A 27,476-nucleotide genomic window follows, 5' to 3' on the forward strand; every position below is an offset into this window, starting at 1 on the left:
TGCGGGTAGATTAGGGCTCAACTGTCGGCTCCCCACCCCGATTCTTTACAGATGTTGAAGGAAAGGGCCTGGCTCACAGTCTCCGTTTACATAATCACAGGCCCTATACCTTTTCTTACCCTGGTCCCTGACTCTACTATGGATTCCCATGAGGCCCTGGCTCAGCAAATGCAGGGTCTCCCCCTACAGGTCCAAGACCTGGCTCAGAGGTTCAACCAGCGTGATGCTACCCACGTAGTACCCTTCACTTCACCTCTTGAACCCCATCTCAAGTTGCCTGACCGGTTCTCAGGGGACCGGAGGACTTTTTCTCTTTTCGGGAGAGTTGTAGACTCTATTTCTGATTAAGACCCCACTCCTTAGGTTCTGAGAGCCAGCGAGTGGGTATAATTAGGTCCCTGCTCCAGGACGGCCCCCAGGAATGGGCTTTCTCCTTGGCTCCTGACGCCCCTGAACTTTCTTCCGTTGACCTATTTTTTTCTGCTCTCGGACTCATCTATCACGAGACTGACAAGACTGCCTTTGCCGAGAGTCAGCTGGTGACCTTACGTCAGGGTAAGAGACCCGTTGAGGAGTACTGTTCTGACTTTAGGAAGTGGGGTGTAGCTTCTCGGTGGAATGACCCTCCCTTGTGGCGCCAGTTTAGTTAGCTATCCCACCTCTGACTCTCTAGATCAGGCTATGGCTTTAGCGGTACGTCTTGACCGACGTCTCAGGGAACGACGACTTGAACGTTCTGGTGCCTTCACCTCTGGCGCCCCTATGTTGGCTCCAGAGGTTCCGCTGCTTCGTTCTTCCACGGAGAACTCGGATGAACAGATGCAACTCGGGGCCTCTATGTCTCCCCAACAACGTAGAGATTTCCACAGGGAGAATGGTCTCTGCTTCTACTGTGGGGATGACAAGCATCAATTGAACTCCTGTCCCAGGCGCAAGAATAAGCAGCCGGAAGAACTTCCGCGCCTAAGTGACCATCGGGGAGGTCGCTTGGGCACACAGGTATTTCCCGTTAACATGAAGCCTAATAAAATCTTGCTTCCCTTTCAGGTCTCTTTTGATGGAAGGTCTGCCACCGGCAGTGCCTTCGTGGATTCAGGGTCTGCTGCTAATATTATGTCTGTAGAATTTGCCATGTCTCTAGCTATGCCACTAATTGATTTGCCTAAACCTGTCCCGGTAGTGGGTATTGACTCCACTCCGCTTGCTAATGGTTACTTTATGCAGCATACCCCTGTTTTTGAACTCATTGTTGGCTCCATTCATTTGGAGCAGTGTTCTGTGTTAGTGATGCAGGGGTTATCGTCCGATTTAATTTTAGGCCTCCCTTGGTTGCAGACGCATAATCCCACTTTTAACTGGAATACTGGTGATCCTACTAAATGGGGTAATGAATGCATGACGTCATGTTTTTCTATTCATTTGGTTTCTCTCGCTGAGGAGGTGATCACTCTACCTGAGTTTATTCAGGACTTCGCGAATGTCTTTTCTAAAAAGGCCTCAGAAGAGTTACCTCCTCATAGAGAGTACGATTGCGCTATCGACTTGGTACCAGGAGCTAAGTTCCCTAAAGGAAGGATATTTAATCTCTCTTGTCCTGAACGTGAAGCCATGAGAGAATATATCCAGGGAAGCCTGGCGAAGGGTTACATTCACCCCTCTACTTCTCCGGTAGGTGCTGGCTTCTACTTCGTGGAGAAGAAGGATGGTGGTCTTAGGCCGTGCATCGATTAGCAAAGTTTAAATAAGATTACTGTAAGGAACCAATATCCCTTTCCTTTGATTCCTGATCTCTTCAATCAGGTTCAGGGGGCCCAAGGGTTCTCTAAGTTCGATCTTCGGGGAGCTTATAACCTTATCCGGATCAGAGAGGGGGATGAGTGGAAGACTGCGTTTAATACACCCGAAGGTCATTTCGAATATCTCGTCATGCCTTTTGGGTTGTGTAATGCTCCCGCGGTCTTCCAGAATTTCATAAACGAGATTTTAAGAGACTATCTGGGGGCATTTCTTGTAGTGTACCTTGATGATATACTTGTGTTTTCCAAGGACTGGTCCTCCCACATTGAGCATGTCAGGAAGGTGCTCCAGGCCCTTCAGAAAAACAAACTCTTTGCTAAAACCGAAAAATGTGTGTTTGGGGTGCAGGAGATACCATTTTTGGGTCAAATCCTCACTCCTAACGAATTCCGCATGGACCCTGCCGAGGTTCAGGCTGTGGCAGAATGGGTCCGCCCTGCCTCCCTGAAGGTCTTACAGTGTTTACTGGGGTTTGCTAATTATAACAGGAGATTTATTGCTAACTTCTCGGTCATCGCTAAGCCTCTTACGGACCTCACTCGTAAAGGTGCTGATCTCCTCCACTGGCCTCCGGAGGCGGTCCAGGCTTTTGATATCCTTAAGAGGTGCTTTGTCTCTGCCCCAGTGCTGATTCAGCCTAACCAAATGGAGCCATTCATCGTGGAGATTGACGCCTCCGAGGTGGGAGTGGGTGCTGTCTTGTCCCAGGGTACTAGGTCTCACACCCATCTCCGTCCCTGTGCCTACTTCTCCAGGAAGTACTCCTCCACTGAGAGAAACTATGACATTGGCAACCGCAAACTCTTAGCCATTAAATGGGCATTTGAAGAGTGGTTCCTCTTCCTGGAGGGGGCTAGGCACCAGGCAACGGTTCTTACTGACCACAAGAATCTGGTGTTCCTAGAATCTGCCCAGAGGCTAAACCCGAGACAAGCTCGATGGGCGTTGTTTTTTACGAGATTCAACTTTGTAGTTACCTTTAGGGCTGGGTCAAAAAATATCAAAGCTGATGTTCTGTCGCGTAGCTTCATGGCCAGCCCTCCTCCTGAGGAGGATCCCGCTTGTATTTTGCCCCCAGGTATAATCATATCCTCTGTGGATTCAGACTTAACCTCCGAAATTGCTGCTGATCAAGGTTCTGCTCCCGAGAACCTTCCTGTGAACAAACTCTTTGTTCCCCTGCAATTCCGGCTAAGGTTGCTCAGGGAGAATCATGACTCCGCACTATCTGGCCATCCAGGCATCCTTGCTACCAAGCACCTCATTTCCAGAACCTATTGGTGGCCTGGGTTGCTTAAAGACGTTAAGGCCTATGTCGCCGCTTGTGAAATTTGTGCTAGGTCCAAGAATCCCAGGTCCCGACCTGTGGGCTTACTATGTTCTTTGCCCATTCCCCAGAGACCTTGGACCTATATCTCCATGGATTTTATCACCGATCTGCCTCTATCCCAAGGCAAGTCGGTGGTGTGGGTTGTAGTAGACCGCTTCAGTAAGATGTGCCACTTTGTACCCCTCAAGAAACTACCCAATGCCAATACGTTAGCTACCTTGTTTGTCAAACACATCCTGCGTCTTCATGTGGTTCCGGTCAATATTGTTTCTAACACAGGGGTACAATTTGTTTCATTGTTTTGGAGAGCTTTCGGTAAGAAGCTGGAGATTGATCTGTCCTTTTTCTCGGCCTTCCTTCCTGAAACTAATGGCCAAACTGAGAGGACTAATCAGTCTCTAGAACAATACTTAAGGTGTTTTATCTCAGACTGTCAAAATGATTGGGTCTCCTTCATTCCCCTCGCCGAATTGTCCCTTAATAACCGGGTCAGTAGCACGTCGGGGGTCTCCCCCTTCTTCTGCAATTTTGGGTTTAATCCACGGTTCTCCTCCATTACACCTGGTGGTTCCAACAATCCCGAGGTAGATGTCATTCATCGGGAACTGTGCACAGTCTGGGCCCAGGTTCAGAAGAACCTTGAGGCGTCCCAGAGCATCCAAAAGACTCAGGCAGATAGAAAACGTTCTACTAACCCCCTATTTGTGGTCGGGGATCTGCTGTGGCTATCTTCTAAAAATTTGCGCCTTAAAGTTCCGTCCAAGAAATTTGCTCCCCGGTATATAGGGCCGTACAAAATCATTGAGGTCCTCAACCCTGTCTCCTTCCGGCTGGGGTTACCCCCGTCTTTTCAGATACACAACATGTTCCATGCCTCCCTCTTGATAAGCTGCTCCCCGTCCTTGGCTACATCGAGGAAACCTTCGGTCCATGTTCTCACTCCTGATGGGGTAAAATTTGAGATAGCCAAGATTGTGGACAGCTTGATGGTCCAAGGCTCCCTCCAGTACCTGGTCCATTGGAGAGGATATGGGCCTGAGGAGAGGACTTGGGTACCCGCCCGGGATGTTCACGCCAGTATATTGCTCAGGAAGTTCCATCTTCGGTTCCCCAGCAAGCCAGGCCCACCTAGGAAAGGTCCAGTGGCCCCTCATAAAAGGGGGGGGGTACTGTAAAGGGTTTGCCTGACACAGGTTCTGTGTCGACGCCCGGGGTTAATCAGCCTTCATCAGCTCAAAGGTCTGCTAGAGTGACGCGATCTGTCACTACTCAGGCTTGCAGGCTGAGGAGAGGGAGAACCTATCACAGCCTGGCCTGACAGTTTTAGCTCCCGCCCTTGGTCTATTTATACCCTCACTTGCAGCATGTTCCTTGCCTGTGATTCTCTTGTTTCCTGGCTCTGCTATTCATGCTATTTACCTGATTGACCTCTGTAACCTTTTTGACCCTGGCTTGCCTGACTATTCTCCTGCTCCGTTTTGCTACTACGTACTCTCCTGGTTTGATTCGGCTTGTTCACCACTGCCTGTTGCTCACGGTTTTCCGTGGGCAACTGCCCCTACTTCCCCTTTTCTTCTGTGGGCCCTTGTCTTGTGTTGTCTTTCTTGCACTTACTGAGCGTAGGGACCGTCGCCCAGTTGTACGCCGTCACTTAGGACGGGCCGTGCAAGTAGGCAGGGACTGAGTTGCGGGTAGATTAGGGCTCACCTGTCGTCTCCCCACCCCGATTCTTTACAGATGTTGAAGGAAAGGGACTGCCTCACAGTCTCCGTTCTAGTTCATTACAGAGATGTTGGATGGGGTTGAGGTCAGAGTTCTGTGTGGACCAGTCAAGTTCTTCCAAACCAAACTCCCCCAATCATGTCTTTACGGATCTTGGTTTGTGCACTGGGGTGTAGTGATGCTGAAACAAAAAAGGGACGAACCACAAACTGTTCCCACAAAGTTAGAAGCTACAGTTGTCCAAAATGTTTTGATATGCTGAAGCATTAATATTTCCCTTCGCTGGAACTAATAGGCTGACGAGAACCCATGAAAAACAACCCCATTGTATTCCCTATAATATAACAATTCTGACACATCTTCTCTTAGAACTCTACATTGTGCCATACCTGTTGTTCCACCTAGAAATTTATGAATACATTGACAACTGGGTTTTACCAATTGGGGTGTGTCCCTGCACAGACTGACATTGTCCAATAAGTGCTTCCAGAGAATTTGTAGGACACTCTCCTTTGACAAGGGGAATGGTAACACCCAGTTGTCAATTTATTCATAAATTTCTAGGGGGAAAGCAGATGAATTTCACGATGCAGTGTTCTAAGAAAATAAGTTCCAGAATTGTTGTGTCATGGGAATACAAGTATTTTCTAAAATGGACATGTTAGGAGAGTTGACTGGTTCTCTTTCATGTATAATTTATCAACTGTATAACTTTACTCTGTTGCTATACTCATAAAATACATCATCTCCGACTGCTCCAGAGGAAATGTAGTATTACACCATGTAAGACATAAATGACCCAAGTCCACCAAAGCAAAAGCCACAGCTTGTTAGCGGCTCTTAATTCTGGCTCATTCTTAATTCTGCCCGAATAGAGCATATGAACAGGGGTTGTCCTGATGAGATGACCCCTTTCATTTATGAAACATCTGTAACTTTCCACATTCGACTTATACTATATAATGTCTATCTTGCACGCGTGCACATTAATAACGTATCTATCCATATGCTTTTTATTAATATATGTCATGGAGTCCTTCTCATTTATAAGTGCACTCTAGGACATGTCAGCTAGACAAAGTAATTTGAACCTGACAGATAATATTTATCTTATAATCTATAATTATCTGTCTAATTTCAAGTTTTATAATCTCTCCCTGGCAATGTCCCAGTCTTTCAGTACTGACCCGGTGCTTACCTGTTCTGTTAGCTGCATATATCTTCTAGCGTATGTTCTTTGTGCTTTGAGTTAAAGATTCAGGTCTATTAAATATATTGTAATATGATTATATCCTACGAAGTCATATATGTTCCATATAGCATCAGATTTGCTAAATTATTGGGAATTCTCATTGGTTAGTATTTTCTTAAGCCAAATAAAAGTGGCAGAACATGTGGATACTAATAAAACTGGCCTGTGGTTTGTTTAGACACAACCTTTCAGAATTCGTAAAAAAAATGGGATCACTGGATTGGGACCCTAGTGTATGGTACTGTTGGAACTCAACAATTAGTATCAATCTCATGTATGGAGATCATGGATATGTTAAACTATGTAAGTTCAAATAGTTTAGGATAAACGACTCCAAATAAGCAACTATTAGCCCTGTTTTTAGTTTGTTTTCCAAAAAGAACTATCTATATTGCCCATGTTTAACTACACGTGAGGGAGCATGGTCTGCAGACATGTATGAGCTGGTTCCCAGTGACCTAATTGCTCATGGAAATTTGCTCTACCTCCCCAGTGAAGATGATAAAACACTCTCCACTCATGCTGACCATACATGTTAGTCATGTGGTCTATTAAGTAATATGTCGGATCGATTATATGAACAATTTCTCTAAACACATGATGATTGTTATTGGCCATTCCAGTCCTACAAAGGGGTTGAATGATTCAACATGCTCAGTTGGCAATACCAGACAGATACCATTGTAGATGACTAACGGCTGGAAAAACCGAATGTGATTGACCAACTTTTCAGCAGATGTCTGTCGGCGGTTGCAATTCATTTACTACATTTCCACACAACCATTGACTGAGCCAATCTGGAGATACCAAATAAGAATATAACCTTTTTTGCTTATAATAATTTGTATGAATACTCTCCCAAACACATGTCCGATGGCATAGGCCATTACAGTCTTAAAAGAGGCCCAATGAATGGTCAAACATGTTCAGTCAACAACGCCATACACATACCAAAACAGAAAAAAATTGGTTGAAAACAAAAATCCAACGTGACCACCAAGCTTTTCAGCAGATACGATTTGGCTGTTTGGCTTTATTTGCACAATATTTCCACACAACCATCGAACTGTTCTAGAGTCATCGAATGAGGATATCAAATTGTTGGCTAAGCCATTTCAAGAGCTTATACCCTTTGAATAAAAAAAACTAATAAAAAAGTAGTAACGATAACTCCTAGCATTGTGTCTTCCATTAAATTGTTAAAAAATATTTTCAGCCACTTCTGATTTTAAGGGGTGGATGCTTTTTACAATAATTTCTTTTTTGTTTTCTTCTCAGTTGCCACCATATGTATGTCTTGTGAATTTTTTTAATGTATGATGTAAATGAAGAGTAAGGTGATTGTGTATTGACACAAGGTCTACCACAAATATCATGAGCATGGTGTGTATGAAGGGATGTCTGCCGTTTCTCAAACCGATTAGCATCATATCCAGAAAAAAGATTATTGTACTATTGGGAAGTGAGTCATCTTCATTTGTATAGGACAACCTTCATTCATCTGTCCTTGACAACCAGGAATTGTCAGACTATAGTAGGTGCAAGGAGATGAATATTGGGATAGTGGAAATAATTTGTTTGATCTCTGTCAGGTCATTTTTCAGGGATTAAATGAATCATAAGAGTTAATGTGTTACGGAATAGGCAATAATGTCTGCAAAGTTGTGTTCAGAAGGTGAAGGGGCTATGTCTATCTCATCTGTATGTATTTATGGATGACCTTCCATATACTCTGAAATAGACATGACCACCTAGTGATCGATCTATCTATCTATCTATCTATCTATCTATCTATCTATCTATCTATCTATCTATCTATCTATCTATCTATCTATCTATCTATCTATCTATCTATCTATCTATCTATCTATCTATCTATCTATCTATCTATCTATCGTGTATAATAATATGTATATACCCTGGTACAATGTCAATATAAGAGGCCCAAATTAAAAAAAAGATTTGAATATGATCAATATAATAAGAAAGTTTGCAATGTCTTTCCTCATTGCAGTTACATAGTTACATAGTTACATAGTTAGTACGGCTGAAAAAAGACACATGTCCATCAAGTCCAACCAAGGGAAGGGAAAAGGGAAGGAAAAATTTCTACACATAGGAGCTAATATTTTTTTGTTCTAGGAAATTATCTAACCCTTTTTTAAAGCCATCTACTGTCCCTGCTGTGACCAGCTCCTGCGGTAGGCTATTCCATAAATTCACCGTTCTTACTGTAAAGAAGCCTTGTCGCCTCTGCAGCTTGAACCTTTTTTTCTCCAGACGGAGGGAGTGCCCCCTTGTTTTTTGAGGGGGTTTTACAAGGAACAGGATTTCACCATATTTTTTGTATGTGCCATTAATATATTTATATAAGTTAATCATGTCCCCCCTTAGTCGTCTTTTTTCAAGGCTAAATAGGTTTAATTCTTTCAATCTTTCCTCATAACTTAGATTCTCCATGCCCCTTATTAGCTTCGTTGCTCTTCTTTGTATTTTTTCCAACTCCAGGGCATCCTTTCTATGAACTGGAGCCCAGAACTGAACTGCATATTCTAGATGGGGCCTCACTAATGCTTTGTAAAGTGGCAATATTACATCTCTGTCCCGCGAGTCCATGCCTCTTTTAATACACGACAATATCTTGCTGGCCTTTGAAGCAGCTGATTGACACTGCATGCTGTTATTGAGTTTATGATTTACAAGAACACCCAGATCCTTCTCAACAAGTGAATCCGCCAGTGTAGCTCCCCCTAGGACATATGATGCATGCAGGTTGTTGGTACCCAGATGCATAACTTTACATTTATCTACATTAAACTTCATTTGCCAAGTGGACGCCCAAACACTTAGTTTGTTTAAATCTGCCTGCAATTCACAAACATCTTCCATAGTCTGAACTATATTACATAGCTTGGTGTCATCTGCAAAAATAGAAATAGTGCTATTAATCCCATCCTCTATATCATTAATAAATAAGTTGAATAATAGTGGTCCCAGCACTGAACCCTGGGGTACACCACTTATAACCGGTGACCATTCAGAGAAGGAATCATTGACCACAACTCTCTGGATACGGTCCTTGAGCCAATTCTCAATCCAATTACAAACTATATTTTCTAAACCTATAGTCCGTAATTTACCCATTAGGCGTCTATGGGGGACAGTGTCAAATGCCTTTGCAAAGTCCAAAAACACTAAATCCACAGCGGCCCCTCTGTCTAGACTTCTGCTTACCTCTTCATAAAAACAGATTAGGTTAGTTTGACAACTTCTGTCCTTAGTAAAACCATGCTGGCTGTCACTTATAATGCTATTTATTGTCACATAATCCTGTATATAGTCCCTCAATAGCCCCTCAAACATTTTCCCCACGATGGATGTTAAGCTTACTGGTCTATAATTACCCGGGGAAGACCTAGAGCCCTTTTTGAAAATAGGCACCACATTTGCCCTGCGCCAGTCCCTTGGCACTATACCAGTCACTAGAGATTCTCTGAATATTATGAAAAGGGGGACAGAAATAACTGAACTAAGCTCTTTAAGAATTCTAGGGTGTAACCCATCTGGTCCCGGAGCCTTGTGCACATTTATTTTATTTAATTTAGCTTGGACCATCTCTACATTCATCCAATTCAGTATATCAGCCGATATATTAGCAGCACTGGCACCGGCTACATCAGCTGCTCTTTCTTCAGTTGTATATACAGAGCTAAAGAACCCATTTAGTAACTCTGCCTTCTCTTGATCCCCTGTGATCAACTCCCCATTACCATTATCTAGGGGTCCTACATGTTCAGACCTTGGCTTTTTTGCATTTATATGCTTGAAGAATTTTTTAGGATATGTTTCACTATCCTTGGCCACCTGCCTTTCATTTTGTATTTTTGCTAATTTTATTACATTTTTACAGATTTTATTAAGCTCTTTATATTTTACAAAGGCTACAGCTGTACCCTCAGATTTGTATTTTTTAAATGCCCTTTTTTTGTCATGTATTGCCCCTTTCACAGAAGGTGTAAGCCATGTGGGGTTTAATTTGAGTCGTTTATACTTATTACCTGTAGGAATAAATTTTGCACTATAATAACTCAAAGTAGATTTGAAAATCTCCCATTTATCATTTGTTCCATTATTTGACATTAGTTCTTCCCAGTCCATATCCTGAATTGCAGCCCTCATCCTGGGGAAATTGGCTTTCTTAAAATTAAATGTTTTTGCCCTCCCAGCCTGCGTTTGTTTTTTACAGTATAGGTAAAATGTAACTATATTGTGATCACTGTTACCGAGGTTTTCACGAACATTGACATTCCCAACAAGATCTGCATTATTAGAAATGACCAGATCCAACAGAGCTTCACCTCTAGTCGGGTCTTCCACAAACTGGCCCATAAAATTTTCCTGCAACAGGTTGAGGAAATGTCTCCCCTTTGCAGTTGAAGCCGAACCATGACACCAATTAATATCCCGGAAATTAAAATCTCCCATTATCACTACAGTACCCGCCTGTGCAGCCCGCTCCATCTGTTTATATAGCTGAACTTCCATCTCCTCAGTTATATTGGGGGGTCTATAGATTACACCAAAAGTAATTTTTTCAGTGTTTACCTCCCTTTCTAGTTCCACCCACAAGGTTTCAACCTCCTCACAGTCTTCACCCACTATTGTCTCTTTCACACTCGCCTTCATATCACTTCTCACATACAGACATACACCACCACCTTTCCTATTTGTCCTATTTGTAGTTGTTACTTTATCTTTCTTCTTTATCTAATCCAGACCACCATGAAGACTTTTTCTAGATAAAATCCCTTCAGAGTTTGCTGGGAAGACATATTTGGTGCCTACCTTTTGTAGAATATCCCCACCCGCTCTGGTGACACATCTCTCGCTGGCAACACGAATCCCCACTCTTTGGCAGAATCTATACAGATGCTATAGTGCACCCATAACAGTGCCATCTGCAGTCCACTATAACAGATACAGTATTATAATAATGACAGTCACACTGCCCCATTATGGTAAAGGCAACACTGCCCCATTACGATAGCAGCCAAGTTCCCTCCATAACAGGGATAGTCACATTGTTTTTATACTGTACCACCACAGTGCTTTGATAACAATGGTAGCCAAAGAGAATGCCACAGTGGCTCCATAATAGTGATCACATAACATGGACACCAACAGTGGTTACAGAAAAGTGATCACTATTTATTTTACATAAATGTGATTTCTACAGTGCTGATAGCAGTAACTGTCTCTGTATCCTTATAGAGACAGTCAATAGTCCCCATAACAGAGCCGCACCACTGGCCCACAAGAGTGAAACTCATAGTATCACTATACGAGAAGCAGCCGTAGTGCTCCTATACCAGTGCCACAGAATTAGTAAATGCCACAAAGTCCCTTTATTAGAGAAAGCAAAAAGTGCAAAAACGTACTATACGTTCTCTAAGTTACCATACCTCTCTTCCAGTGCTATAAAAACTACAGACACATAGGAAGCCTTATTATCACATTGGTTGCGTATTCATGAATTTTTCAGGGACTACTACAATATTTGTTAAATTTTTGCATATTCTACCCTTGGTGTTTTTCTAGTGTTTCTACAAGAATACAAAACTGCATGTACGTATGGTTTTAAAATTCAGATCTCTATGGGAAACAGCTCTAATAACATTAAGCATCCCAACAAAAAACGCATGTACAGGCTGATTTAAATGGCAATAATACAGGCCTAATTTTAACATTTATATTATGGCTCCAACACCCAGACCACCGGTGGTTCTACTGAACTGAACTTAGATCACTGTATGGCTCTACTGCAATCTAAGTACGTTCAGTAGAATTATGCATGTATTCTCAAACCCAGAACTAATGTCTAGAGTAATCCAAACTTTATATGGAGTCTATGAACAGGACAGGACCCTGTAACTTAGAGTTGTTGATTCCTGTACAAAGCTTAAAGAGGCTCTGTCACCAGATTATAAGTACCCAATCTCCTACATAGTGCGATCGGCGCCGTAATGTAGATAACAATATTGGCTTTTATTTTGAAAAACTATCAATTTTGAGCAAGTTATGAACAATTTTAGATTTATGCTAATTCGTTTCTTAATAGACAACTGGGCGTTTTTTAACTTTTTACCAAATGAGCGTCATACACTTCCTATCGTTCCAGCAAAGCTTATTTCACTGCACACACAGCGTGATCTCGCGAGATCACGCTGTGCTGTCATTCACAGCGAGATCACGCTGTGCTGTGTAAGTCCCACAGAAACTTTACCGAAGTGTCGGGAGTGTGAATAGACATCGCATCCTGGCTGGAAGCGGTCTATTCACTATCAAGAGACTTCGGTAAAGTTAATGTGTGAGTGACAGCACAGCGAGACCACGCTGTGTGTGCAGTGAAAAAAGCTGGGCTGGAATGAAGAGAAGTTTATGACGCTGATTGGTCAGCATCATACACTTCACTTTACAACTCCCAGTTGGTAAAAAGTTAAAAAAAACACCCAGTTGTCTATAAAGAAATGAATTAGCATAAATCTAAAATTGTTCATAACTTGCTCAAAAATGATCGTTTTTCAAAATAAAAACCACTGTTGTTATGTACATTACAGCGCCGATCAGATTATGTAGGAGAAAGGGGACTTCTAAACTGGTGACAGAGCCTCTTTAAGTCAATGGGGCGGATTTACTATTCAAACTGCACCAGAGTACACGCCGTGTGCCACATTTATTAACTGTTTTAGACACTTTTTGCACCTCGCTGGACAATGGGGCATGGATTAGAGGAAAAGGGGTGTGGTCCAGCGGAAAGAGGTTCTGGCTTAAATGTGCCATGTTGGCGCAAATTTTGGCGCAAATAAAGTTGGTCTAAAGTAAGCCCACCAAGAGGTGACATAAACTTCTCCAAAGTGTCTGAAGATGCGCCAAATTTTCCATACAGCATGCTAAATTTGGTGCATCTAGTCTAGTTCTAAGCTATTTAAATCTAAGACAGTATTAACCCCGGCCCGCTGCGACCAGTTTTGACCTTTTACTGACAGAGCCTCATTTCTCAAATCTGACATGTGTCCCTTTATGTGGTAATAACTTTGTAATGCTTTTACCTATTCAAGTGATTCTGAAATCGTTTTCTCATGACACATTGGACTTTATGTTAGTGGTAAAATTTGGTAGATACATTCAGTATTTAACCCCTTGCGTACCTTCGACGTAATAGTACGTCGCTGGCCGCTTATTCCAGCGTACCTTCGACGTACTATTACGGCGCAGGAATAAACTGTCACTATGTGAAATCACATAGTGACAGAACAGCGGCGGCAGCTGTCATTGACAGCTAACCGTCTCTGCTACCGGCCTGGGGACCAATTAGCAGTCCCCAATGCCGGCGATTGCTGTGATTGGTCAGTCTCTGAAGACTGACCAATCACAGCCGTCTGTGACGTCGTCTGCAGGAGAAAGCTCCTGTCACTTTCTCTGATCTCCTCACTTCTGTGAGATACGTGAGGAGATCAGAGAAAGCGGTGTAAAAAAAACAAACACTTTTTATTAACCCCTTCCCGAAAATGGACGTATAGTAACGCCCTGAGGATGAAGCGGGCACAGGAGCTGTGCTCGCTCCATCTTCATCGGATGTCGGCTGTAATATACAGCCGACATCCCACTGCAACTACAGCGATCACTGTCCTCTCCGATCGCTGTAGTTTAACCCCTTAAATGCCGCTGTCAATAGCGACAGCGGCATTTAAGTGATTGATACAGAGGGAGGGGGCTCCCTCTGCACCCCATTGCCCCCCCCGCGAAAAATCGCGGGGTTCTGATGGTTGCAATGGCAACCAGGAAGCCTAGCAACGGCTTCCTGGTTGCCAGGTACGGGAGCCTATTAGGTCCTGCCCAAGGCAGGACGTAATAGGCTCAACTGTCAGTTGTAAAGTGACAGTTACAATACACTGCACTACACAAATACATACAGAAGTAGTGCAGTGTATTGTACAGGGGATCAGAAGATCAGATCTTCCAGTCCCCTAGTATGTGTAAAATAAAAAGTGAAAAAAAGTTAAAAAAAAGTTTTAGATAAATAAATACAAGTTTTACGTAATAAAAACAATAATCGCCTTGTTTCCCTGATCAAGCCCTTTATAATTAGAAAAAAAAAGACAAAAACTAGACATAGATATCGCCGCGTTCGTATCGGCCTGACCTAAAAAAATATCATATTATTTATCCCGCACGGTGAACACCGTAAAAAAAATACCATAAAAAACAATGGCAGAATTTCCTTTTTTGGTCACGTTGTTTCCAAAAAAATGGAATAAAAAGTGATCAAAAAGTCGCGCGTAGCCAAACATGGTACCAATAAAAACGACAGTGTCACGCAAAAAATGTATGCACTCCGCCCAGCTTACATATGCCCCCACATTATAAACTGAAACACCAGTAAAACACTAAACAAAACTACTACCAAGCAAAATCTGCGCTCCAAAAGCCAAATGGCGCTCCTTCTGAGCCTGGCAGTGTGCCCAAACAGCGGTTTATGACCACATATGGGGTATTACCGTTCTCTGGAGAACCGCTTAACAATTTATGTGGCGTATGTCTCCAGTGGTACAAGCTGGGCACAACACATTGGGCACTGAAATAGCATATATGTGGAAAATGTCAATTTTCAATCTGCAACATCCACTGTGCACTAATTTCTGCAAAACCTTTGGGGGTCAAAATGCTCACTACACTTCTAGATGAATTCCTTGAGGGGTGTAGTTTCCTAAATGGGGTCACTTCTCGAGAGTTTTCACTGTACTCGTACCTCAGCGCAATGCAACATGGCGTCAAAAACAAATTTTGTAAAATCTCCACTCCAAAAACGAAATTGCACTTTTTCCGTTTAGACCCTTGCCGTATGTCCAAATAGCCGTTTACAACCACATATGGGGTATTTCCGTAATCAGGAGAAATTGTGTAACACATTTTGGGGTGTCTTTTCTCCTGTATTCCTTGTGGAAATGAAAAATTCTGAGCTAAAGCTACAGGTTATTGGAAAAAAAAAAATGTTTTCATTTTCACGGACCAATTCTAATAAAATCTATAAAACACCTGAGGGCTCAAAATGCTCACTACACCTCTAATTTAATTCTTTCAGGGGTATAGTCTCCAAATTGGGATCACATCTGGGGAATTTCTACTGTACTGGTACTTCAGGGACTCTGCAAATGCGACATGGCCCCCAGAAACCAATTCAGCAAAATCTGAGCTGCAAAATCCAAATGGTGCTCCGTCCCTTCTGAGCCCTGCCGTGGGTCCAAACAGCAGTTTATTACCACATAATGGGGTATTTCCGTAATCAGGAGAAATTGCTTTACAAATGTTGAGGTGCTTTTTCTCCTTTATTCCTTATAAAAATTAGAAAATTCTGTGTTTTTTCCAAAAAAAAGTCTCTTTTCATCTTCACAGACTAATTCCAATAAATTCAGCAAAAAACCTGTGGGGTCAAAATGATAACTATACCACTAGAAAAATTCCTTGAGGGGTATAGTTTCCAAAATGGGGTCACTTTTGGGGGGATTCCACTGTTTAGGTCCCTCCAGGGAGTTGCAAACGTGACACGGCACTGAAAACCATTCCAGTAAAATCAGAGCTCCAAAATCCAAATGGCACTCCTTCCCTTCTGAGCCCTGCTGTGGGTCCAAACAGCAGTTTATTACCACATATGGGGTATTTCCGTAATCGCGAGAAATTGCTTTACAAATGTTGGGGTGCTTTCTCTCCTTTATTTCTTGCAAAAATTAGAAATTTTTACGTTTTTCCAGAAAAAAAGTAGATTTTCATTTTCACAGACTAACTCCAGAATATATAGCAAAATACCTGTGGGGTCAAAATGCTAACTATACCCCTAGATAAATTCCCTGAGGGGTGTAGTTTAAAAAATGGGGGTCACTTTTGGGGGTTTCCACTGTTTTGGCACCACAAGACCTCTTCAAACCTGAAATGGTGCCTAAAATATATTCTGAAAAAAGGAGGCCCCAAAATCCAAGAGGTGCTCCTTTGCTTCTGAGGCCGGTGTTTCAGTCCATTATCACACTAGGGCCACATGTGGGATATTTCTAAAAACTGCAGAATCTGGGCAATAAATATTGAGTTGCGTTTCTCAGGTAAAACCTTCTGTGGTACAGAAGAAAATGTATTACATATGAATTTTGTAAAAAAAAATGAAATTTGAAAATTTCAGCTCTACTTTCCTTCAATTCCTGTAAAACGCCTAAAGGGTTGAAACACTTTCTGAATGCTGTTTTGGATACTTTGAGGGGTGCAGTTTTCAAAATGGGGTGTTTTATGGGGGTTTCCAATATATAGGGCACTCAAAACCACTTCAGAACTGAACTCGTCCCTGAAAAAATCGCTTTTTGAAATTTTCTTAAAAATATGAGAAATTGCTGCTAAAGTTCAAAGCCTTGTGAGGTCATAGAAAAATAAAAGGATGTTCAAAAAACGATGCAAACATAAAGTAGACATATGGGGGATGTTAATTGGTAACTATTTTGTGTGGTATTACCATCTGTTTTACAAGCAGATACATATAAAATTGGAAAAATCATAATTTCTTCATATTTTCGCTAAATGTTGGTGTTTTTCACAAATAAGCAATGAATTTATCGACCAAATTTTTGCACTAAACGAAAGTACAACATGTCACGAGAAAACAATCTCAGAATCAATTGGATAGGTAAAAGCATTCCAGAGTTATTACCACATAAAGTGATACATGTCAGATTTGAAAAAATGGGTCTGGTCCTCAAGGCCAAAATGAGCTGGGTACTCAAGGGGTTAATTGTGAAAAACACCAAAATGTAGCAAAAAAATTGAAAAAATTTGCATTTTATAAATTTAAATGCATCTGCTTTTAAGACAGATAGTAATATCACACAAAATAGTTACAAGTTAACATTTTCCATGTGTCTACTTTAGATTGGCATAGTTTTTTGAACATCCTATTTTTTTTTCTAGGACGTCACAAAGTTTATAACTTTAGCAGAAATTTCTCACATTTTCATGAAAATTTCAAAAGGCTATTTTATCAGCGACCAGTTCAGTTCTGAAGTGGCTTTGAGGGGCCCATACTTTACAAATCCCTATAAATCACCCCATTTTAAAAACTGCACCCTCATAGTATTCAAAACAGCATTTATAAAGTTTATTAACCCTTTAGGTGTTTCACAGGAATTAAAGCAAAGTAATGGTGAAATTTACAAATTGCATTTTTTTTGCAGAAATTCATTTTTAACAAATTTTCTGTAACACAGAAGTTTTACCTGAGAAATACAACTAAAAATGTATTACCCAGATTCTGTAGTTTTTAGAAATATCTCACATGTGGCCCTAGCATGGTAATGTACTGAAGCACCAGCCTTAGGCCGGATTCACACGAGTGTGTTAAAGTCTGTGATATACGGTCCGCAGGTCGGCCGCATTTCCCGGACTGAGCACACTGCAGGGAGCCGGGCTCCTAGCATCATCGTTATCTATGACGCTAGGAGTCCATGCCTCTCCGCGGAACTACTGTCCCGTACTGAAAACATATTTTCAGTACGTGACAGTTTTTCCCGCAGCGAGGCAGCGACTTCTAGCGTCATAGATAACGATGACGATAAGAGCCCAGCTCCCTGCAGTGTGCTCAGTCCGGGAAATGCGGCCGACCTGCGGACCGTATATCACGGACTGAACACGCTCGTGTTAATCCGGCCTTAGAAGCAAAGCAGCACCTAGTGGATTTTGGGGTCTTCTTTTTTTAGATTATATTTTAGGCACCATGTCAGGTTTGAAGAGGTCTTGTGGTAACAAAACAAAGGAAACACCACAAAAATTACCCCATTTTGGAAACATGGGAAACGCCCCACAAGGGACCCCATTTTGGAAACTACACCCCTCAAGTAAATTATCTAGGTGTATAGTGAGCATTTTGAGCCCACAGGTGTTTTGCAGAAAGTATTGGAAATAGGCTGTGAAAATAAAAATATACATTTTTTTCCAATAAAATGTAGGTTTAACTATTTTATTTTCATTTCCACAAGAACTAAAGGAGAAAAAGCACCCCAAGATTTGTAAAACAATTTCTCCTGAGTACGGCAATACCCCGTATGTGCTCATAAATGGCTGCAGGGCTCAGAAGGGAAGGAGCACTATTTGATTTCTGTAGCACATATTTTCCTGGAATAGTTGCGGAGGCCATGTCACATTTGCAAAGCCCCTGAGGGGAAAAAACTGTGGAAACCCCCCCAATAATGACCCTGTTTGGGAAACAACCCCTTAAGGAAATTATCTAGGGGTCTAGTGAGAATTTTGACTGCAAAGGTTTTTTTGCAGAAATTATTGAAAGTAGGCCGTGAAAATGCAAATCTAAATTTTTTCCAATAAAATGTAGGTTTAACTAATTGTTTTTTATTTTCTACAAGAACTAAAGGAAAAACAGCAACATAACATTTGTAAAGCAATTTTTTCAGAGTACGGCAATACTGCATATGTGGTCATAAACTGCTGTTTGGACACACGGTAGGGCTCAGAAGGGGAGGAGCGCCATTTGGCTTTTGGAATGGTTTCTGGGCGCCATGTCGCATTTGCTGAGCAACTGTAGTACTACAGTGGAAACATGCCCAAAAGTGACTCCATTTGGCAAACTACACCCCATTGAGGAATCATCTAGGGCAGGGGTATAGAACATTTTTTTGCCAAGGGCCATTTGGATATTTATGAAATCATTCGCGAGCCATTCAAAATTATCAACTTAAAAATTTGCCTGCTATATTTGGTCAAACATTTAATTAACTCCCTACTAATGTGATGGCTGGAACTGCTTCTCTTTGGTAAGGCGTGTGATGTTAGCCAGTATTGATGATGTTGCTATTGTGTCGATCAGTCTAGAGCGCAGTCGACTCTTTGCAATGGTAAGTTTTGAAAAGAACTGCTCGTAGCAGTAAGTTGTTCCAACTTACTTACTTAAAGGGGTTTTCCCATCAGGGACATTTATGACATATCCACTGGATATGTCATAAATGTTTAGATAGATGCGGGTCCCACACTTATCTCTAGAACGAGGCCCCAAAAAAACCCCGTTCTACCGCTCTGTGTTCCGTAACTCCCATAGTAGTGACTGGCAGTTATGGCGTAGCATGCGAGTTACGCTGTTTCCATAACTACCATTCAGTTCTATGGGACTTACGGAAACAGCTGTTTCCTTTTTCATGGTCGGAATTCACCTGCATCAGCCGCAACACAGAGTAGCAGAACAGAGTCTAGGGGCCCCTGTTCTAGAGATAGGTGCGGGTGCCATCTATACTATGGATATGTCATACATTTCTCTGATGGGAAACCCCTTTAAGTCATTCATGTGTTCTGACATGGCCATGGGGTTTGTATTACTGCCCTTACTATTCCTTCTTGTTTATTTATTAGGAAAAGAGTTGCGTCAAGAACTTTGTGCTCTCCTTTAAAACAGGTCCTGTCACATTTTTAACAGCTTGTAGCACAAAAACCACAGTGGCAGCGGCGGTCAGAGTGAGGTCGGTGCGTGCTGTAATGGGAGTGGCCCAGCCAGTCACCTGACTTGAGTCATCTAACCTCACGTCATTCATGTGAGGTCAGGTGACCGGACTGTGTTTGCCCGGGAGGTGCCCCGGACTGGTCCACTCTCATGCCGGCATGCACTGCCCTCACTTAGATCACCGCCGCCATACATGGCTCCTAAATGTGAGTGAGTAGGGCGGACGGAGTCAAGCAGCGTCGGCAGCGCGGTCTTAGTGAGGTCGGGTCAGACCAAATGATCTTGCGGGCCTTATACGGCCAGCGGGCTGGAGGTTCCCCAACCCTGATCTAGGGGTATAGTGAGAATTTTGACCCGAAATGTTTTTTGCTAAATTAATCAGAATTAAGCCGTAAAAATGAAAAATTTTTTTTTTTTCCAATAAGATGTAGTTTTAAATCAGCATTTTTCATTTTTATAAGGAATAAAGAAAAAAAAGCAGCCCAACATTTGTAAAGCAATGTCTCCCGAGTATGGTAAAACCCCATATGTGGTTATAAACTGCTGTTTGGACATATGGGAGGGTTTAGAAGAAAAGGAGTGGTATTTCACTTTTGGAGCGTAAATTTTGCTGGAGTAGTTTGTGGACGCCATGTTGCATTTGCCAAACCACTGATGCACCAAAACAAAAGTGACCCGATTTTAAGAAACTATACCCCTAAAGGCATTTATCAATGCTTGCAGTGAGAATTTAGACCGCACAGGTGTTTTTCAGAAATTAATACGCAGTGGATGATGCAAAGTGAAAATTGCAATTTTTCCACTGATATGTAATTTCACTGCTCAATATGTTGTGCCCAGCTTGTGTCACTGGAGAATCTTACCCCATAAATTGTTAAGCAGGTTCTCCCGGGTGCGACAATACCATACATGTGGACATAAACTGCTGTTTGGGCATACTGTAGGGCTTAGAAGGGAAGGAGTGCTATTTGGAGCTTGTATACTGCTTGGTAGTAGTTCTGTGTGAGCTTTACTGGTATTTCAGTTTATAATGTGGGGGCATATGTAAGCTGTGCATAATAAGAGGGCATAATAATGCGGTAAATGAGACAATTATCCATAGATGTGTGGTACGCTGTGAAGTAAACCGTTATGCGCCAGCCATTATCGCACTGATAAACGGTATGCATTCTTATCCCCCTATTGTAACACTCTGCACCTTTTTGGGATTTTTCCTTAGATTCAGCGGTACAGTCCCGGATTCTGGACGGTGTTTCACTGTCCCGGGCGCCTGGGGGTATGTCCCGCTGTCAACTGTATCTGCATTCTCAGGACGCAGATACAGTTGAACCCAATTCCGAAGCAGGGAACCATCAGCTCCCTGCTTCAGAATTAGTTTAGAGCGGCGGAGCAGAGGGAGCTCTTTCACTCGCTGAGGACTCTCCGGGCACAGTGCTACTTTAAGCGCTGTGCTCGGGGAAGCCCTTAATGTCACTGTCCATGTATGTACAGTGACATCAGTAGCTGCTCCTTGAGCGGAATCCCCGTTTCCGATGATCTGGCAAGGGATTCCGCTCCTAGAGGAAACCCCTTAGGTCACTATCCATATAAGGGCATTGACATCAAGGGCTCCTCCTGGAGCGGAATCCCCGGCCAGAGTCTGTAACGCGGATTCCGTTCAAGGAGTAGCTACTGACATCACTGTCCATATATGGACAGTGACATCAGGGCTTCCCTCTAGGAGCGGAATCCCTGGCCTATGCTCTGGAGTCCCAATGGCGCTGTCTGCAGGGGGGGTGGCGCTATCTTCGAGGGGTGTGGCGCACTTTCTACATGGACACGGTGTCACTATCTACAAGCCCACTGGCACTAGAGACAGCTAAGGGGGCATTATACTGTATAAGGGCAGCTAGGGGGGCATTATAATCTATGGGTGTAGCTATCGGGGGGATTATGCTGTATCAGACAGCTTTGGGGGCATTAAGCTGTATGGGGCAGCTATAGGGCATTATACTGTATGGGGCAGCGATGGGGCATTATACTGTATGGGGGCATCTGTGTGGGCATTATACTATATGGGGCAGCTATGGGGGCATTATTCCGTATGGGAGAATTTGTTTGGGCATTATACTGCATGGGGCCATCTGTATGGGCATTATGCTGCATGGGAGAATCGGTGTGGGCATTATGCATTATACTGTATGGGGGCATCTGTGTGGACATTATACTGTATCGGGGCATCTGTGTTGTCTTTACACTGTATGGGTGCATCTAGGGTGCAGTATTTTGTATGGTGGCAGCTATGGGGGCATTATACTGTATGGTGGCAGCTATGGGGCATTATACTGTGTGTGGTGGCAGCTATTTGGTATTATACTGTATGGGAGGCACTATGGGAGCATGATACTGTATGGGCTGAACCGGGTGTGTATGGGCAGGGATTGGGTGGGATTAGAGGCATGACTTAAAAGAAAACATTTGTCGCAACGCACTGCGCCGCATCGGTTGTCCCTCTTTGTGATACTTGAAAGTTGGGAGGTATGTGGGTGCCCTCGCTTGCAGCAGATGTGCTATGTCCCTTCCCTTCCAAGTTCCTAAATACTAGGACCCTGACCTGAAGGAATGTTTCTCTCTGGCCTGCACATCCGGATATTTTTCCATCACCCCATTACTAGTGCCATAACTTTTTTACTTTTCAGTTGATGGAGCTGTGTGTGGGCTTACTTTTTGCAAGACAAGCTGTAGATTTTATTGGTACCATTTTGGGACACACAACTTTTTGATCACTTTTTATTAATTTTTTTGTCACCATTCATAGTGCACCATAAATTACATGTTAACTTTATTCTGCGGGTCGATACGATTACGGCGATACCAAATTTATATAGTTTTTTTTCAGCTTTTGCACAATACAATCACTTTAAACAAAAAATCATTTGTTTTCAGTGTCACCATATCCTAAAACCCATAACTTTTTTATTTTTGTCTACACAAAGCTGTGTCAGGGATTTTTTTTGCAGGACATGCTGTTATTATGGGAAAAAGGCAATTTTGGGTTTTTTAAGGTGAAACTTATTTTTTAACAACATTTTTATCAACTAATTGAAACTTTTTTTTTTTTTTTTGCCCTACCAGGGGACTTGAAGGCCTGAAGCCCTGATCGCTATTCTAATACATTTCACTACATACGTAGTGCAGTGTATTAGAGCTGTCAGTCATACACTGACAGGAAGCACCGGTCCTCATAGGCTTCCGTACAAGGCAGGCACGGAGGCCATTGCTATGCCTCCGGTTGCCATACCAACCATCAGACAAAAACCCCTCAGATGCTGCGATCTCTATTGAGCGCAGCATCTGAGGGGTTAATTGGCCAGATCAGAGACTAGCTTCCGGTTCTGGCCGTTACAGCAGGGTGTCAGCTGTAACATACAACTGACACCCGGCAGTTATGGTGTCGAATCAGCTTCTGTGCCCGCAATGTCACCGCGATGTAACTGTAGTGCGCTTATCGGGAACCCCTTCTCGATAGTGCAGTATATATACGGCGGATGTCTCGAAGGGGTTAATAAATCTGCCCCATTTACTATAAAAATCAAAAAAAGTGTCTAGAAAAGGGGGCGTGGGTTAGCAGAAACAGGTGTGGCATAAAATTCGCCGGCGTGCGCAATCATTGTAAAAATTACGGGAGAGAAAAGTGTCTAACATGTCAAGCAAGATGCGCCAAGTTTATCATATGCTACATGACACAGTGTGCACCACTGGCATAAATTTGGCACCTCTTGTGACTGCCCAGTCTAAGTTTACACTGTCTAAATTTTAGACTGCATTAGTAAATCTGCCAAAATATTTCCAGAAAGGTGCATATAATGTCAATCAGTCACTTTAAGGAGAAATCTAGCCAGAATGATCTGCTGATGTCGTAGTTACATGAGAGAAGATCACATTGGTTAATTCTGTGATTTCAAACCACCTCCGATTTGCAGAAGACAGGAGTCCTATAAACGCCCTGACGGTTTAAACATTGTTTAAGAGCACTTTCCTTCTATAAATCAGTGGTAGTAGAAAATCACAGACTACATGTAAACGCTCCCGGTGTAAAGGCCTAGTTCACAAAGCGTTTTTGCAGGCAGAAAAACGCAGCGAAAACCATTTTCTCTGCCTCCCGTTGATGTCAAGGGGAGGTCAGAGACAGAAACACCTGAAGAAAGAGCATGACGCTTCTTTTCCCACGAGCGTTTTTTTCCGCTCTTAGAAATAAATGCCTTTGCCTCCTATTGAAATCAATGTAAGGCGTCTTCGGACGTTTTTTGGCACGGTTTCTGCGTCAAAAACAGTGCCAAAAAACTCTGTGTAAACATACCCTGTGTTTTTTCCCCCCAAGTAAAGTGAATGTAGAAAAACTGAGCAAAAAGGACATGTATAGAACATACTGTGTTTCACAAAAATGCAACACACCCTCAAAACGGCAATGTTTATCAATGCTGCATGTACATAGGATTCAAAGTGTATTTCCAACTCATCATTTCATTGTTAGATCTGAAATTCTGTGATGATCAATCTGTATAAGTGGTGGAGTACCCTTCATACAGCCAAGTTAAATCGTACCTGACTTTACAGAAAAAGCTGTCATATGTGTGTACATGAGGAATAACACTATTTCCGTCCATTATATGACTTGTAGTCTGCATTATTTAGCAGTTGTCCCCTCTGCAAGCTCTATCTGTAATTCTCAGTTTCCTCTGAGCTAGTCATGTCTCCTATACACTGCACGCAGAGAGAAGGAGAATCCTGCTCTCCTATTTCTATCTAATATATATATATATATATATATATATATATATATATATATATATATATATATACAGTGAAGGAAATAAGTATTTGATCCCTTGCTGATTTTGTAAGTTTTCCCACTGTCAAAGACATGAACTGTCTAGAATTTTTAGGCTAGGTTAATTTTACCAGTGAGAGATAGATTATATAAGAAAAAAAAACAGAAAATCACATTGTCAAAATTATATATACTTATTTGCATTGTGCACAGAGAAATAAGTATTTGATCCCTTTGGCAAACAAGACTTAATACTTGGTGGCAAAACCCTTGTTGGCAAGCACAGCAGTCAGATGTTTTTTGTAGTTGATGATGAGGTTTGCACACATGTTTGACCCACTCCTCTTTGCAGATCATCTGTAAATCATTAAGATTTTGAGGCTGTCGCTTGGCAACTCGGATCTTCAGCTCACTCCATAAATTTTCGATGGGATTGAGTCTGGAGACTGGCTAGGCCACTCCATGACCTTAATGTGCTTCTTTTTGAGCCACTCCTTTGTTGCCTTGGCTGTATGTTTCGGGTCATTGTCGTGTTGGAAGACCCAGCCACGAGCCATTTTTAATGTCCTGGTGGAGGGACGGAGGTTGTCACTCAGGATTTGACGGTACATGGCTCCATCCATTCTCCCATTGATGCGGTGAAGTAGTCCTGTGCCCTTAGCAGAGAAACACCCCCAAAACATAATGTTTCCACCTCCATGCTTGACAGTGGTGACGGTGTTCTTTGGGTCATAAGCTGCATTTCTCTTCCTCCAAACACGGCGAGTTGAGTTAATGCCAAAGAGCTCAATTTTAGTCTCATCTGACCACAGAACCTTCTCCCAATCACTCTCAGAATCATCCAGATGTTAATTTGCAAACTTCAGATGGGCCTGTACATGTGCCTTCTTGAGCAGGGGGACCTTGTGGGCACTGCAGGATTTTAATCCATTACGGCGTAATGTGTTACCAATGGTTTTCTTGGTGACTGTGGTCCCAGCTGCCTTGAGATCATTAAAAAGTGCCCCCCGTGTAGTTTTCGGCTGAGCTGTCACCTTCCTCACGATCAAGGATACCCCATGAGGTGAGATTTTGCATGGAGCCCCAGATCGATGTCGATTGACAGTCATTTTGTATGTTTTCCATTTTCTTACCATTGCACCAACAGTTGTCTCCTTCTCACCCAGCGTCTTACTTATGGTTTTGTAGCCCATTCCAGCCTTGTGCAGGTCTATGATCTTGTCCCTGACATCCTTAAAAAGCTCTTTGGTCTTGCCCATGTTGTAGAGGTTAGAGTCAGACTGATTAATTGAGTCTGTGGACATGAGTCTTTTATAAAGGTGACCATTTAAGACAGCTGTCTTTAATGCAGGCACCAAGTTGATTTGGAGCGTGTAACTGGTCTGGAGGAGGCTGAACTCTTAATGGTTGGTAGGGGATCAAATACTTATTTCTCTGTGCACAATGCAAATAAATATATATAATTTTGACAATGTGATTTTCTGTTTTATTTTTATTTTTTATATAATCTATCTCTCACTGGTAAAATTAACCTAGCCTAAAAATTCTAGACTGTTCATGTCTTTGACAGTGGGCAAACGTACAAAATCAGCAAAGGATCAAATACTTATTTCCTTCACTGTATATATATATATATATATATATATATATATATATATAGACACATGGCCGGCCTTAGATATGTTCGACCAGTGCGGTCACACAGGGCACCAGCTGCCACACTGCAAGAGGGGAGCCAGCAGGTGTGTGTATCCCCGCGCCGTTGCAACTACCAGCTGGGATACACACACTAACTGCAGTCGCCTTTCCACCCGGGCGCTTCTTCACTTAGTGACCGTCACTACCGCTGTAGCAGCCATAGCGGCTGCTAGCGGTGACACCGGACATGAGGGCTGTGGCCCTCTACTAGCGCCACTGTAGCTCCCTGAAGGAGCGGAATCCCCGTGTGGCCAGGGATTCCGCTCCCGGAGCGCTTCTTGATGTTTCTGTCCATATATGGACAGTGACATCAGGCGAAACTCCTGAAGCGGAATCCCCATTCACAGCATTGCAGACTCTATGACCGGGGATTCCACTCCAGGAGAAGCCAATGACGTCATGGACACAGACGACAGGAGCTTCTCCTGGGGTGGAATCGACGGTCATAGCGTCTACAACGCTGTGACCGGGGATTCCGCTTCAGGAGTTTTCCCTGATGTCACTGTCCATATATGTACAGAGGCATCAAGCAGCGCTCCAGGAGTGGAATCCCCGGCCACACGGGGATTCCGCTCCTTCAGGGAGCTACAGTGGTGCTATCTTTACTTTAAGGGGGGGTTGCTATCTACAGGGGGGGGGGGCTGTGGGCTGTGTGGCACTACCTACAAAGGACAACTGTGCAGGAGCACACAAAATACCCAGCTTTCCCGGGTATCAAAAAAAAGTGTGGAAATAAACTAAGATATAACTTTTATTTAATCTAGCTAAAAGGATTAATCCTTTACTCAGACTAAATAAAAGTTATATCTTAGTTTATTTCCACACATTTATTTGATAGCTGGGAAAGCTGGGTATTTTGTGTGCTCCTGCACAGTTGTCCTTTTTTGAATGACTATTGCCCGCCAGCTATCAGGGTCATTTCGTAGTCCTTGCACTACCTACAAGGGGGCTGTGGTCAGTGTGGCACTACCTACCAGGGGGCTGTGGTCTGTGTGGCACTACCAACCAGGGGGCTGTGGGCTGTGTGGCACTACCAACCAGGGGGCTTTGGGGCACTACCAACCAGGGGGGTGTGGGGCACTACCAACCAGTGGGCTGTGTGTCACTACCAACCAGGGGGCTGTGGGTCACTACCAACCAGGGGGCTGTGGGGCACTACCAACCAGGGGGCTGTGTGGCACTCCCTACCAAGGGGCTGTGGGGCACTCCCTACCAGGGGTCTTTGCGACACTTCCTACCAGGGGACTGCGCGGCACTCCCTACAGGGGGCTGCACGGCACTCCCTAAAGGGGGCTGCGTGGCAAGTCCCTACAGGGGCCTGTGTGGCGCACTC

The sequence above is a fragment of the Rhinoderma darwinii genome, chromosome 1 (genome assembly GCF_050947455.1).
Source record: "Rhinoderma darwinii isolate aRhiDar2 chromosome 1, aRhiDar2.hap1, whole genome shotgun sequence".
Lineage (NCBI taxonomy): Eukaryota > Metazoa > Chordata > Amphibia > Anura > Rhinodermatidae > Rhinoderma > Rhinoderma darwinii.